Source organism: Dermacentor albipictus, chromosome 2 (genome assembly GCF_038994185.2).
Source record: "Dermacentor albipictus isolate Rhodes 1998 colony chromosome 2, USDA_Dalb.pri_finalv2, whole genome shotgun sequence".
In the NCBI taxonomy this organism is placed as follows: Eukaryota; Metazoa; Arthropoda; class Arachnida; order Ixodida; family Ixodidae; genus Dermacentor; species Dermacentor albipictus.
Genome location: NC_091822.1, coordinates 156,989,025 through 157,003,866, shown reverse-complemented (window position 1 = coordinate 157,003,866; position 14,842 = coordinate 156,989,025). Strand labels below are relative to the sequence as shown.

The 14,842-nt window shown below is 49.6% G+C and overlaps 1 protein-coding gene across 4 annotated transcripts in view; it reads right to left on the bottom strand.

The window, feature by feature from the left end:
- Positions 1-11,861, bottom strand: part of LOC139056175 (monocarboxylate transporter 5-like) — a 44,888-nt gene extending 33,027 nt beyond the window's left edge. The window contains exons 1-2 of one of the 4 annotated variants that reach the window (XM_070534159.1): positions 11,627-11,861; positions 11,449-11,525 (exon numbers count right to left, since the gene is read on the bottom strand). The gene's annotated coding sequence lies outside the window, so the exon portion shown is untranslated. Of the gene's footprint in view, positions 1-3,939; positions 4,051-6,995; positions 7,306-11,448; positions 11,526-11,626 lie in introns of those variants that run through there. The other 3 variants (XM_070534161.1, XM_070534158.1, XM_070534160.1) reach the window with 3 other exon arrangements.
- Positions 11,862-14,842: the final 2,981 nt, after the last annotated feature.

Sequence of the window (14,842 nt, the reverse complement as noted above, 5' to 3'; positions counted from 1 at the left end):
GAGCTCCTCGGCGTTATATTTTGCCCGTTCTGCAGGCGCAAGCAACACACTCCCGTGTTATCAGTCTTGGCAATCGCTCGTCACGCTTACAACAAGCGTGAATAACGAAAGAAGGTATAAGTTGTTAGGGAGGCGGGGGGAGGGACGGGGCATAAAAACCGTCACAAACCATGCCTCGTAAGATTCGTTACGTGAAACTAACTGCGTCACCACGGCCGAGGTGCTTTTCGCTAACTGTTTCAGAATGCCAGGTGCGGCGAGCGTGCCCAAAAAGTAACGAAATAAGTTAATGTTGGAGCCCACAGAAGGCGTCGCAAACACGTCTCAGTACGATCGTACACGCCAAAATAACTGGCCATAACGGCCGAGCTCTCCCGTACTTTGCTATCAGCGTCACAACGCTTGGGGGCCGTGCCGTAAGCCTAAAAAAGATGCTTGAAATGCAGCGCAGACCGTCAAACTAAATTTCTCACCTAGCCGTCGTCGAATAGCGCAGTGGTGCCGTGTCGAGGGGCAGAAGGAACGCAAGAACACGCCGGGAGCGCAACAAATCAGGCTAATTTCAAGAAATATAGACAGACGAGTCGTCGGACTCAGCGCACGCGCAGCCGGCCTCGCTCGCTTCGGTGGTATGTCTGGCGCATGCACACGCATGCATCTGGCGCGTCACTGGCTTATTGCTAGGTGATGCAAGAAAAAGATGCTGGCTCTCCCGTAACCGAGAGTAGATGTAAGCATGAAATGGCTACCGGTAAAGCCGATCGGTTGGAGTAATTACGACAACTACCCACAACCATCTCACAACCATCTGCGGCTCGCCCGACGGTGCCGGCCTGGTCACGCAGCGTGGCGCCATCTCTCGGTGGAGGTGGGGAAAAACCCACGCCACGGAACTCGTGGACCGCTGGCGTTGAAAAGAGCACAGGCAACCGTTTATCAGCACCACAAGGTGACAATCAAATGTATGGTGCACTGTGTCGCTATTGGAGACGACAAATTAAGCTTCAGCGTGCCAGAAGTTACAGCTTGAGTGATATTGTGAACAAACGTTAGGAAGGAATCGGAATTTTTTGAACTTGTTTGGGCAATAACTAGCGCATGTCATGCGGTCCTGTACAAGGGTTTGGGGCCAGAGACTGCATTTCTTAAGTTTTGACTGGTCCCGGATGTCCTCGTTTGGTTTTCGCCCCATTCTCGTCTTGAGTGCCCGCATAACGGCTCTTGATTTTGGCTGAAGGTCTGTTGAAGAAAGCTCGCCTTGGTGCATAGCGTTCGTCGCCAGCGTTTCCCGGCAAACATTACGGTTACATAACTAGCAGTTGCTGGGAAGCGTGAGAAGCAGTCGGGGGTTTTAGAAATCTATCGCATTCCACTCTTAAAGGCGAAGCTTAAGCTTCCTCCAAATATTTTGGCATTTCGCACCCATCGAAATGTTCTTGCATTTCGCCCCATCGGGCTTAGCAGCGTGGCCACCCCATAGTCACTAACGTCGCCGCAGCTGGTACACTGGTGAAATGCACAGGAAATGAACTCTGTAACGTGCAAATATAAGCAGAATGCGTGCTGTATGCTTTCTTTCTGTCGATGCATAACTAGGCTGCAGTGACTACGGCAACAAGGTCGCGCGGAAAGCGCACTACGCCACCTGGTCGCGATGTCTGCGGCACGGCAAGTGAGCTTCAGGAAGTGTGCGGCACCACAAACCAGTGGCTGGGGTAAGCGCTTACGAAAGGCATAAAAAGAAATATGAAAAAACAGGAGCCCATAAATAATATTGTTCCGAGTTAGCGCTGCGCGTGTCATCTTCCTTCCTTGTGTGCGCCGCGCGGTACACACCGCAAAACGCTGTGCTTTCGTTACGCTCAAATGCAGCCAAACCTCCGCAGTCACACGAACCACGACAAACGATGGTAGAGGGCCCGTGGCAACCGTTTCCATGGTTACATCAGCGGGCGCCAGACCGCAAACGCTCTCTTGCAAAACTTCCGTGCGTTAGGCAATCTCGACCGCGTATAGCGTTCAGCCGGGGCATGCAGCTACGCAACCTTGGGAACTTCCACGTGAGTTACTTGCCATATGCAGCTACAACCGCACACAGAAATGCCGCTTTAATGACTTGTAGCAAATTATCTCGCACGCTTAACTCCATCTTACGTCAGTCCCGTGATCCGTAAAATCACATTCTCCACCAAAAAAAAAAAAAACCCTACCGACTGCGTCCCTGCAGACACGCGCTAATTCCGTTCCACTAAGGTTCTGTAGCTGTAAGTGGAAAATTGTTGCAGGTGTTTTCCACCTGCCACAATGAAACGCATCTATCCATTCAGGGCTGGGCAAATTGCAATTGTATCGTGACGCGACGCAAGATACTCGGGCAACAAGTACGCGAGGTACAGATGCAAGATACTACCGCAATTATTGTATCCGATACGACACTTTCCATTTGTATATTAAGATACGTTAATACGTTATTAAGGTAAGATTTGTATATTAAGACAGTCGGAGCGTGTATGGCGAATCCAACGCGTCCCGTGGAGGCACAGAAGACAATCCTCGCTGCCCCAGCAGGGGATACGTACAAAAGAAGAGCATTACACTCACGTGACCACTCTATTAAGAAAGAAAATTTAGCTTCAGCTGCAGTTTTGTTACACTTCCAGCGTGGAGCCGAAAGTGGCCGCTTTCAAAACTGCGGGGCAAATGGTATATTCTACCCCCCCACCCACCTCCTTCACTTTAGCAGCAGGGGAAGGGAGTGGGTGGAGGGGGCGAGCGAATATAGACATCCGGAAAGAAGCCGAAATAATTAAGGGACTCGGGACGCTATCTTTTCACTGCCAAATTCCGCCGAATTGTCGAATCCACCATCTTGCCGTCTCTGATTGGCTCAAAGGGCGGACGCGCCTTCTCTGATTGGCTAACAGGGCTGCCGCGTCTTATCTCATTAGTTCAGACCTCCAACATGGCGGAGTCGGACGGCGTTCAGAATAGCACCCACGGCTTGCTCGAAAATAACAAAAAAAAAGAATGTTTCGTCCAAAATATCCAAAATAAAAAAGTTTCGTTCCAAAAATTATTCAAAAAGCTTTTTCATTTAAATTGTTTTTACAAATGCCTTTTCTAGGCTACGCCGAATGTTACGCCGAAAACGAAATGAAAGCTGTAAAAAAAGTAATAAGAAACCTGTGGCAAGGTTTATTACAATGCCATGTTTCGGAACTGCGCCGATAAGCGGGGGCAACGACTCACGAGCCGCGCATCCCATTACGAGCGAGAATTATGGACGCAAGCGAAGCCCTCCGGTCGGGGCTACATGAAAATCTATGCACGCGAGATATCGCATGACTGCACTAAAGCACATAACCGCCGCTTTATTGGTTTGAACATTCCGAACGTCACAAACAGCGTGCCGAACAGAAATTTACTTGTGCGGCAGGAATTCTTCCACAGAGCGAACATTTTTGCCTGACCGTCGGCACATTCTTGCGAACGTCTGCAGCCCGATCGCTTCTATGGTGACACGAACAGACGTCGACACCGGAGCATGTAATATGTTAGGGTGGGGCTGGCTATACTCCTCTTGAAATGAGGGGGGTGGGGTTGAAGGGAAGGGGGGGGGGTTACGTCTCGTGTTACGTTCACAAATAGTGAATGAAGGATGGAGTATACTCCGACAAAGGAGATCACGAATGTTAGACAAGGCGCTGCATAAAGCAAGGGAAAGAAAGATGAAACAAACATAATATTCGATGCCACTTCCAGAACGGACGGCCCACAATATCTCATAAAATGTCACCAACGCCAGACAAAGCTGGGAACATTTACGAGAGCGAGATCAACGGCGTACACTATAGCTGTTTTTGAGAAATGATAACAATAAACAAATACATTCTATATCATCCTGGCTGGATAAAAAAGTAATTGAATGCACTACTGTACCATCTTTAGCTCTTTTTTTCTTCTTTAATTCAACAGATTTCTTTTAAAACATCGCCTGTGGCAGCGCTCTTCTCCTTTTTCTGGTGGATTTCTTTAACCGGGAGTATTTACCTGCATGTAAAATCGCAATGTCCAAGTATTTAATAAAAATACTCACTACAACTCGCTTTTTAATCATTCATATTAGGGCGCACGGTGCAAGTGCGAGATTTAAGCCGAGCAGCAGAGATGCCCCCCCTCCTTAATGTCTTAACAGAAATCCAAAGAGTAACACTACATTAGAAATCTCCTTCCTAAAAACTGTGCGGCAGAGTGCAATGGTATTCCGATGAACTCTTTTCCCAGGAGCGTCCCTCTAGAAGTTCCGAACTGTCCCAACTGGAGTGCCAATACATCTTCTCTTTCTTAGTATATTCTGGGGACGGATATCTGCAACGCAGTTGCTAGACGGCCTTACGATTTTTGCTAAGCAGACGTGGCTTCGCAACCGCTCGGTTTCGTTTCCGCAGTTGCAAAGTATGGACCTCTAAGCGAGTAATTAAAAAAAATTGTTGATTAACCCCACTTTCTTTTTAACTAGCCACCCGTACAGTTGCGGTTTGTCGTGAGAGCAACATGCGTCTCTTCAGGTGATCCACTTGAACACGTGAAATTGCGCTGTATATTTTCGATTAAAGTATTTAATGACACGGTCAAAGTAAAACTCAATATCTCGATACACCCCAATACCGCTCCACAATAATAGCTTCCACCCTCCCCGAAAAAAAAAACTGTTTTATGAGAGATACACAAGCACCCGCGTTTGAAGAGCTCTTGTCCACGGCCCCGTAATAAATGTTTATTGCGATACGCGCATCACTCCAGGCGCATCCCTGCCGTTGCCGTTGCCGTGAGGTTCCGCAAACGTCCAAGGGCGATAACATTGTTACCGCGCCCCGTATGCTGTATTAATGTATGCTGATTGAAAGCGTGCGAGGGTATAATCCGGCGAACGCACGCGGCTTGCGCGTGCGAACGAAGGAGGCGGGACGGAGGCGCGCCCTCTCCTGTCGCGCGCGAGGCACTGGGGTCAGGCGAGGGAATATAATTAATAATTATTGGGTTTTACGAGCCAAAACCACTTTCTGATTATGAGGCACGCCGTAGTGGAGGACTCCGGCAATTTCGACCACCTGGGGTTCTTTAACGTGCACCTATATCTAAGTACACGGGTGTTTTCGCATTTCGCCCCCATCGAAATTCGGCCGCCTTGGCCGGGATTCGATCCCGCAACCTCCTGCTCAGCAGCCCAACACCATAGCCACTGAGCAACCACGGCGGGTTCAGGCGAGGGAGGAGGGTTCTTCGGCGGCTGCTACGGTGCCGAAGACGCCCTCCTCGCCCACCGCTCCGTACAGAGTGGAGACAACCGGGGCGTCTACTGCGGCGTTGGCCATGCGAATCGCGGACGCCGTAGTATACGCCTTTGGCCGACGGGGTAGGGGCGCGTTGCCAGCAGTCGTGTCTTGAAAGCGGTATGCGACGTGGCTAAAGTGCGCGCCCGCGCGGGTCTCATCTACAAAACGATCTCCGATGTTTGCAGAGTGCGCGTAGTTCCGGCAGCGTCGTATGCGCTGTGTTTTTGATGTTTCGTACGCCTTGAAGCGACATATGCACGGAGGTCAATTGGCTCGCGGCTGCTGCCGCGATTCCGAACTCAAGCGTTTTCGCAGACAGTTTCCGCTGTCATCGAGTGATGTGTGTTCATGTTTACCTGTGCGCGCGTGACACCCTGCTAGTTATCTTAGTTAAAACACGTTGACGGGCTAGTTGGTTTGAATCCACGATAGAATGTGTAAGCGCGACTGAACAAGGACGTAGAAAGAAGCAGACATACAAAGGCAGCGCTGTCTCCATGGGTCTGTTTCTGTCTACATCCTCGCCGAGTCACGCTTACACATTCTATCATTGTTACTTTAGTTAGTAAGCGAATGTTTACAAGTTTGTACGGCCGATAAAACTACTATCCTTACTTTATATAGCTTTCTAGTAATTTGGTATCGGAATCGGCGTTTCGCCTTTCGGGCGAAACTGCAACTTTTCTCATACAAGGCATTTATTACAGGGAGTGTAACACCATATCATCATATACGAGCATTGCACGAGTAATAGCCAATACATCGCACGCTAATAGATCTAGAACTCGGAAAGTACGACGTGTACAACAATATACCAAAAAGACACACGAGAAATTAATATAGAGGAGCGTATTTGCACCTACAAGATCGGCCACGACAAATAACTAATCAAGAGAATTGGTACCGGTCCGGTTGAATCTTTGGCCGCACACGGCCTTTAAGCGAGCATTCATTAGGCAAAATTAGCCTTTAGAATAAAGAATGGATTCCGCTTTGCTGTTGAACATGCGTGTCTTCCGTAAACTGTGCAGTCCCATCAAATAAAAATAAATATCAAAGAGCACGTCGTCTTCTTGATCTCCTTCAGCCGTGAATTGATTCTGTCCATTCAAAGTTTACTCTGAGCACGTTTATTGCACATTAGGAATTGTGAAAAACCTACAGCTTGAGAACGGATTAATATTTTCCAATTATTCAGCGAGTTTATTTTGCAATCCAAGTTTAGCGTTGTCGATTCCATGCGAGAACTCTCTTCAGGGACGTCGGATACAGAACCGTTTAATGCCTAGCATAGTTGGAAAACCAACACTTATCCGGCCTCTTGAAAAGCGTGCCCGATGTAAGACGTTGTGGAAAAAAAAAATCAACGAAATGAACCCACTACATGACGTCACACTGACATCTAGATCGAAGACGCAGCCGTCTGCCCTCCGACTCGCACACACTTCGGACGTATTGAAACTTTCAGCAAAGGTGCGACCGCAAGTGTTTCAAGGTGAATGTAATTCACGCATGACACACGCACATTGTCCTGGCGTGCCTCCGACGCAGCTCCCTATACGTCCGTGCTCGTCAGATAGCGTGAGAAAGGCAAAAAAGAACCTAGTGTTCCGGTATATGCGGAAGCACATACAGGGACAATAGAAAAAGAAACCTTACCTGGCCGATACTCGAGAGAGGGTCTCCTACACGACGTCAGGCCGATGACCGCCGGCTCCGCCGCAGTTCGTATTCCGTGTCAACGTGACGCGCGGCCAGCGGCGCCCATCGCCGAAGGCTCCCCCCCTCGGACGAGACCGGCCGCCGACAGACACACGCGGCACCCTTTTCCCTCCACGCAACCTTCAGCCGACGAGTCGTGGAGGCATCTTCGTCGCCGCCACGTTCGCGGTCGAGAGGGAGCTCACTCTCATCGAAAGCCGCTCTCCGCTTCTCCGGCACAGCACTGCACCCTGCTGCCTCGCCGCCGAAGGCACAACATGCGTGCAGCCCGCCGGGCGCTGGTCGTCGCGGCAACGCGAACCTATCGCAACCGCTCTCTGTCGTCGCCACGGGCAGCAGCAGCAGGCGCATATCATTAACGCCAGAAAGAAAACCGAATCACAGGCGCCCTACGAGCGAGCGAGCGTTGAGAAAGAGAGAGGGGAGGAAGAGAGCTAGTGGAGAGAGAGTCGCAGAGAGCCGTTGCAGGCGCGCTGGCTTTGGCAGCGAGTCAGCGACGGGTTGTAAATGGAGAGAGAAAGATAGCGAGAGAGAGAGAGAGAGACACATATATATGGAAAGTTCAAGCGGGTCGCAGAATCCTTTCTTATTTTTCTTCTTTTTTTTTGCGGGTAAATGCGCTCTGACGGCGGAAAGCAGCTGTCAAGCGTGTGCGCAGGTACGCCACACACGCGTAGCTGCGCGAAGTGGAGGGAGATGGGAGAGAAGGATAATTAGAGGGAGAGGGAAGAGGCCGATCAGACTGGCGAGCCCACACGCGCGTCTTGTGTAAAAAAACAGCGCTCGCGTGTGCAGGATTCCCTGGTTGAGACACGTGTGTGGCGAGTGGCCCTGCGAGCAGGCAAGCCAAAGCCGGTTGTGCTCGACTGTGCAGCATTCGCCGTGGCCTTAGTTAAGTAGCCGAAGGGCGAAGGTTGTTGCGATTTTGCCAGCCGCATCCGCTGGAAAATCTTGCCTGGCGATTGTCCTCTCTCCTATCGTCCGATAGATTGGGCGTTGGGTAAGGGGAGCTTCAAAATTTTGAATAGCATAAGGAGCACACGATTACACAAATCATTTGAACACCCCGTTAATAATGATAGAACGAAGCGCTTGTTTTCGCCTTTACTGAAGAAGCAAATTTTCACACAGTCGGAAATCCTCAGAGCAAGAGAGACAAAAATGCAGGCACGACGCAAAGCAAACTAGTTTATTACAGTAAAAATGCGTGTTTATGTCAAGACGGAATTTTCCTTTGTTAGCTACAGCTACCAGCATATAGGGAAGGTTGTTCCACAAGTGGATGACCCGCATTCATTCATTCATTCATTCATCATCCATTTTCGTTTATGACAAAATACGTCGTTCGAAATCCCTCACTATTAGGCATGCTGAGATAGTGGAATGATTTCCTCTGGATTACATTTGCCACAGAGGCACACATTTGAAACTCGGAAGGATTAGACGTAGTAATTAGGTCACTAATTACGCAATTTAGATTTAAATAAGTTTCCAAACAAAAGCGCCACGCGACTGGTACCGTGGAACATTTCCTAGGAGATAATAAGCTTTTCCAGAGACGAGAAAAAAAGTTGACCCTGTTGATTTTTAGACAGATAATAAGAGGAAGATAGTTGTTTATCGAAATATAACGCGGAGATATTACGCGAATATTACGCAGCTAATTACTGCGTAATTAATTTCGGCCGATACCACGCAGAAGAGGGAAACGGTCACGCCCAGACTAGACGCCAATCTACGAGATCATGCGAGCCCGACGGTGATGCGCACGCATGCAGCCACGTCCTTCATGAACGATATATATATATATATATATATATATATATATATATATATATATATATATCCGAGTCGTATGTGAGCCTGCCGTCGCTGAGAACGAACGAGTGCGTGAGGAAATAAACTTTCCCATGTTGTTCGAAGTGGGGCGTATAAGGCATTCTCAGCCTGGAATGACTTACCCGATTCCATAGTTACTGAAATAGAACCTAATAAATTCAGTCACTTATTAACAGCACATTTCAAGGGCTGAGTTATTTTGCCGTGTTTTTGAATGTGTATGCCTGTTTTGTTGTGTTTCCCAGTTGTTCTTGAGCCGATGTGTCTATCTTAGTGTTGATGCTTCTGATGATGTTAGTGTTGAACATGAACCCTGCACTTTGTATAGCTTTTTTGTTGTTACCGACCATTGTATATGTAACGACTGCTCCCCCCCCCCCTTACGTAATGCCCCAAGCCAAGGGCCTTTAAGGTTAAATAAATGATGATGATCTCAACCTCGGTAGTGCGAAGAGACTTTCGCGCGCCACACTGCCAGGCGTAGCGACGACGGCACCAGCGAGAAGCTGTCAGAGCAACGCCTGTTTCAGAAAGTTCGAGTGCAGTAGGGTGGCCACAGGATCTTTCCCATTTTCCAAGGGGTTACGATCGTACGAAAATAAGTTTGTGATAGAGATAGCGCGATAATTCTGCGCACGTTCGGCCGCGGTGCGTTGCTCAGTGTTACGCGGATTTCCGATTTGTTTCCGGCGCGCCGCGTAGGGACAGTATGCCGATTGCTAAGCTGTGATCATTAAAAAAAAGAAAAATTAAATTATGGGGTTTTGCGTGCCAAAACCACTTTCTGATTATGAGGCACGCCGTAGTGGAGGACTTCGGGAATGTCGACCTCCTGGGGTTCTTTAACGTGCACCTAAATCTAAGTACACGGGTGTTTTCGCATTTCGCCCCCAACGAAATGCGGCCGCCGTGGCCGGGATTCGATCCCGCGACCTCCGTGCTCGCTCCGCAGCCTAACACCATAGCCACTGAACAACCACGGCGGGTTGTGATCATAAAGAGACCAGCGTGATGGATGCCGTGTTCAGAAGCCATCTATGAATATTGATTTTATATAGAACGAGTAGCATCTTGATTCCTTCCTTAAGTGTGTACCGTAAAGACAAAGATTTAATGGCAGGAATGCTCGGAAACAACAAAATCTCGCGGGCACTTGCAATCGCTATCGAGAATGATCGGTGCTACATGGTCCGAAAATCCGGATAGCGTTGGTTCATCAGCTCAATCAGCGTGGTGCAGGCAAACGTTTCCGATGGCGATCGAAAATTGACTGGATCCGGGTACAGCAAAATCGCGACCGAAAGTGCTCCAACAGCACCATCCCGTCGGGTGCACAGTTGGAGCACAACACAAAACAATCGGCGAGCCTTGTTCTTTCCGCATTCTGTCCCCATTTGATTGTAGAGCGAACTAAACATTTCAAAAGCAACACAGGCCATGCGCGAGCAGCCGCAATACGCCTTTCAGTCTCGTATACATGAAGGCGCCTTGTATGCGGAGCTGATTCTAACGAAAACGCAACGAAGACCATCTCGCTTCGGCATGGAGCGACATGCGTGATCACGAGCGCAGAGGCCATCATCTTGTTTCCTTTAAAAAAAAAACGCAGTTCCGCAGGAAAGGCTAAGCACCGTTTGCGATAGCAAATTAGTAGGTAGCTGTACGAAGTAAGGATAGTAGTTTTATCGGCCGTATGAACTTGTAAACATTCGCTTACTAACTAAATTAGCGATGATAGAATGTGTAACCATGACTCAGCGAGGACGCAGAAAGAAACAGACATACGGAGACAGCGCGGTCCTTGAGTGTCTGCTTTCTTCTACGTCCTCGTTCGGTCGCGCTTACACATTCTGTCCTGGATTCAAACCAACTTGCCCGTCAACGTGTTTTAACTAAACTGACCAGCACGGTGTCACGCGCGCACAGGTAAACATGAACACACATCACTCGATGACAGCGGAAACTCTCTGAAAACGCTGGAGTTAGGAATCATGGCAGCAGTCGCGAGCCAATTGACCTCCGTGTATCTGTCGCTTCAAGGCGTACGACACGTCGAAGGCACGGCGCATACGGAACTACCTGCACTACGCGCACTCTGCAAACATCGCAGGTCGCTTTGAAGAGGACGGCCGCGCGGGCGCGCACTTTAGCCACGTCGCAGATCGCTTTCAAGACACACGACTGCCGGCAACGCGTGCCTACAGGGTCCGCGATTCGCGTGACCAACGCCGTAGTAGACGCCGCGGTTGTCTCCCCTCTGTACGGAGCGGCGGGCGAGAAGAACGCCCTTTCTAACGACAGAAAGCTGAGCTAGATGGTAAGGATTTATTATGCAAAAAAGAAGAGGCGTGCAGACAGGACACAAGAGTAGAGTAGTGGCGTTCGTGCTGTCCACTACTCTACTTTTGTGTCCTGTCTGCACGCCTCTTCTTTTTTGCATAAAGAGCGCCCCCTTCTCCCTCGCCTCAACCCCCTGTCTAGCGCGCGCCACAGGAGAGGGCACGCATTCCACGCTCGCGCATGCAAGATTAAACCGCGTTCGCCGGCTTACCCTCACACGCTTTCACTCATACGGAACCTCACGACGACGGCGACGGCAGAAATGCGCCTGGAGTGGCCGTACAATTGCTGTCGCAATAAAAGGTGAACGTAAACACGACGTTAGCCGTGAGCAGTAGCAGCAGCACTGGAAACGTTCAACAGCGAAAGAAAATAACACTACTGCTTACCTTTTTCTTTCCTTCGGCGCCCCGATATACTCTCTTTGTGCAGCACGGCACGCAGAAATACGTCGGCACTGCGGTTCTTATCAGGCACCGCCCGTTTATACGTACACTCGCGGACAACTTTCTGTTGCTATGGAGGCAAAGCTATATATACGGGGGCGTAGCTTCTGCACATGCGTTACCGCGCCAAGTAGTCCGTCAGAGTTTGAAAGTGATTTCGGTTGCTCGAACAGTCGCGCAATCGACGCAGCTTCCACGTGCGACTGTTCTTATAAAAACAGCAGCACCCTTTGGGGCGTATATTCTTCCCACAACGATAATCGTCATCTGCCTCGCTTGCGTTTCCTTCCTTGAAAATGCTAAGCTCGCTACTTTGCTGTCGAGAATGCTGTGTCACGCTGGTAGCGCGCATGCCGTTCGTGACTTGGAAGTACCGGACTCGCAGCGTTAAAGAAAGGAAGTGCGGAAGACAAATGACGATTATTGTTGTGGGACAGGATACTCCTCAAAGAGCGTACATTTTTTAAGAGAGTACGCTCAAGCAAAATTACGCCCTTTTGACACACAACAATAATCGTCATCCGTCTTGTCCGCATTTCCTTTCTTAAACGCGAGAGATGTTGCAAAAAGCCATAAAAAGCTGTTGTCGGTCTTTTGCGGCTTTGACAAAGAGCGTAGGATGCGACGTACAGTCGCGATCAATTTGAAAGTGATCGCTCGAGCGACGACCAAAACTGGGAGCAGCGCCACGTTACGTCATCACCGTCGGTCGAGAGGGAATCATCAGATATCTCCCCTCTCTCTCTTTTGGTGTTCCCTGAAAAGCCGTCACTCCCGTTACCGTTCACGGCATAACCTGCGAATTTCCATTGCGTTATGAGCTTTTGCACAGAGGCGTCATTGTTAGCCAAGACATGCATTAGGAAGCGACGCACACAGATCATTGCCACGAATGGGAAACAAACACAAAAATGTGGCGAGTTGGTCTTGGGGATGATGGTTGCCGGCTGGAAGAGCATAATAGGGGAAGAAGGCAGCGCGATTTTTATCTTCGCAGTCCCGCCGGTCGATGCTCGCACGATCACCTTCAAATTGATCGCGACTGTACTTCGCATTGACCGAAGAGAGGCCAGGCCAGAAGCAGCGACTTCGTATTGTGTCGTAAGTATTGTGGTAGCCTAGATGACCGGCCGTCGAATGATCGTGAAAGTCTTCCAGTACCTCGCATTGCAGAGAACGTTGTATGATTGAGGCCCATTTGCTGCCATAGACGGGATAAACGTAGCGATGTAAAGCCCCACCGTGCAGATTGAATTGATTAAGTTGTCGACGAAGTCGAGCGTTCGCAGGTGACGATGAACCTTGCATGCTTTCGAGAATACTTCGGAAGTATAGGTCGACACGTTGGTGGGACACAAGGACGGATGGGCTGTCGGGTCCTATCCAACCGAGAGTTGGAATGGGTAAACTCGATGAAGAGGGCTCAGGATGCATGCTAGTACGAAGAGGCGATGGTGAGTCACCACGGTTCGGCAGAGGGTAGCGAGATAGGGCATTCGCGTCCGGATGCTTCTTGCCAGACCTGTAGGTGACATCGAAATCGTACTCCTGTAAGCGAAGTACCCAGCGACCAAGGCGACCCGATAAGTTCTTCAGCGATTAAAGCCAGGACAGTGCGTTGTTTCGCAACGAATGTAAAATGGCGACCGTGGAGATATGGGTGAAATGTTTGCACTGCTCAAGGCACTCCTGCTCGGTTATGGCGTAATTATTCTCTGCAGCGGTTAGAACACAACTGGCGTAAGCAATTACTCGTTCGCGGAAGGTTTCGTCACGTTGCGGTAGAACGGCACCGAGACCATGACTGCTTACGCCAGTGTTAAGGGTGGTGGACGCGCTCGGATCAAAGTGGTCTCATGGTCCGGTCGAATACGTGTGTGTGTGTGTGTGTGTGTGTGTGTGTGTGTGTGTGTGTGTGTGTGTGTGTGTGTGTGTGTGTGTGTGTGTGTGTGTGTGTGTGCGTGTGTGTGTGTATGTGTGTGTGTGTGTGCGCGCGTGTGTGTGTGTATGTGTGTGTGTGCGTGCGTGCGTGTGCGTGTGTGTGTGTGTGTGTGTGTGTGTGTGTGTGTGTGTGTGTGAGAGAGAGAGAGAGAGAGACCGCTTTATTTTAGCCGAGCTCGTATCATGCCACACGAAGAAGGAGCTTTGCAGCTGATGATGATATATACAAATGAGGAAGATGCGCCATAGATGTATGTAGAGATGATGAAGATGAAAGTCAGGCATGTGTTGTGCTCACAATATAGTTATCACGCCATCACCACGTCGTCATCGCCGTCACTCCGTCATCGTGTTTTTATTTATAGTAGTCGCAACGTCATCTCATCGTCCGTCGCTATTGTGGTCATCATCACACCGTCGTATAGTCGCCATGCGATCGCCGTCACGACGTCATTTCTTTTCGTGTCTTAAAAGAGAACTACGGAGCACGTGAGATACCCGATATGGAAAGATACTCTCTCCTTTGTTATTCGCCTTGGTTGCGCCAAGCAGCATAGTGTCGCAATGAAATTCATATAACCGTGGGGGACCGTTTCGTGCAGATACTGCGACAGGGAACTCATGAAATATATCGTTCACAGTCTTCCGGTTGGTTCCTTACCGGCTTCCCACACCTAAGTACCCTTCCACCGACTGTCTTTGCCCCAGGGCACGTCCAAAGTAGATAGCGGGCGTCCGCCAGCACCGGACATTGTCTTGTTATAGATAACCTCAGGCAGTACAACTGATCGCTGATGTAAGGGCCACCCCGGCCCGAAGTCTCCAAAGGGAGACTTCCTTCATCCGAGAAATACTGTGGGGAAGGGACGGGGGGACACTCACAAAGTGGCGGAGAAGCCTGTAAGCAAAGAACGCTACCACATTATTACAGTAGGACACCCAGAGAAGAGACGAATTGCACTTAAAGTGCCACCCCGCTACACCCACGACAAGGAATGACTGGCACTTAAATCACGACTACGCCCCGGAGGATCTTGTGTCTTGCGAAAGAACACACACACACAAAAAAGAAGGTTCACGGACTCCAGCCAACCTTCCCGCCCGAGACCCTTCGGTACACATGAGCGCACGTCGCCGGCTACCGTGACGAGCAAAGGCTAATGAGTTAGTGGCGATTGTCTTTCTTTCTTCTTTCTCTCTTCGGGAGGCGCGGTGAAG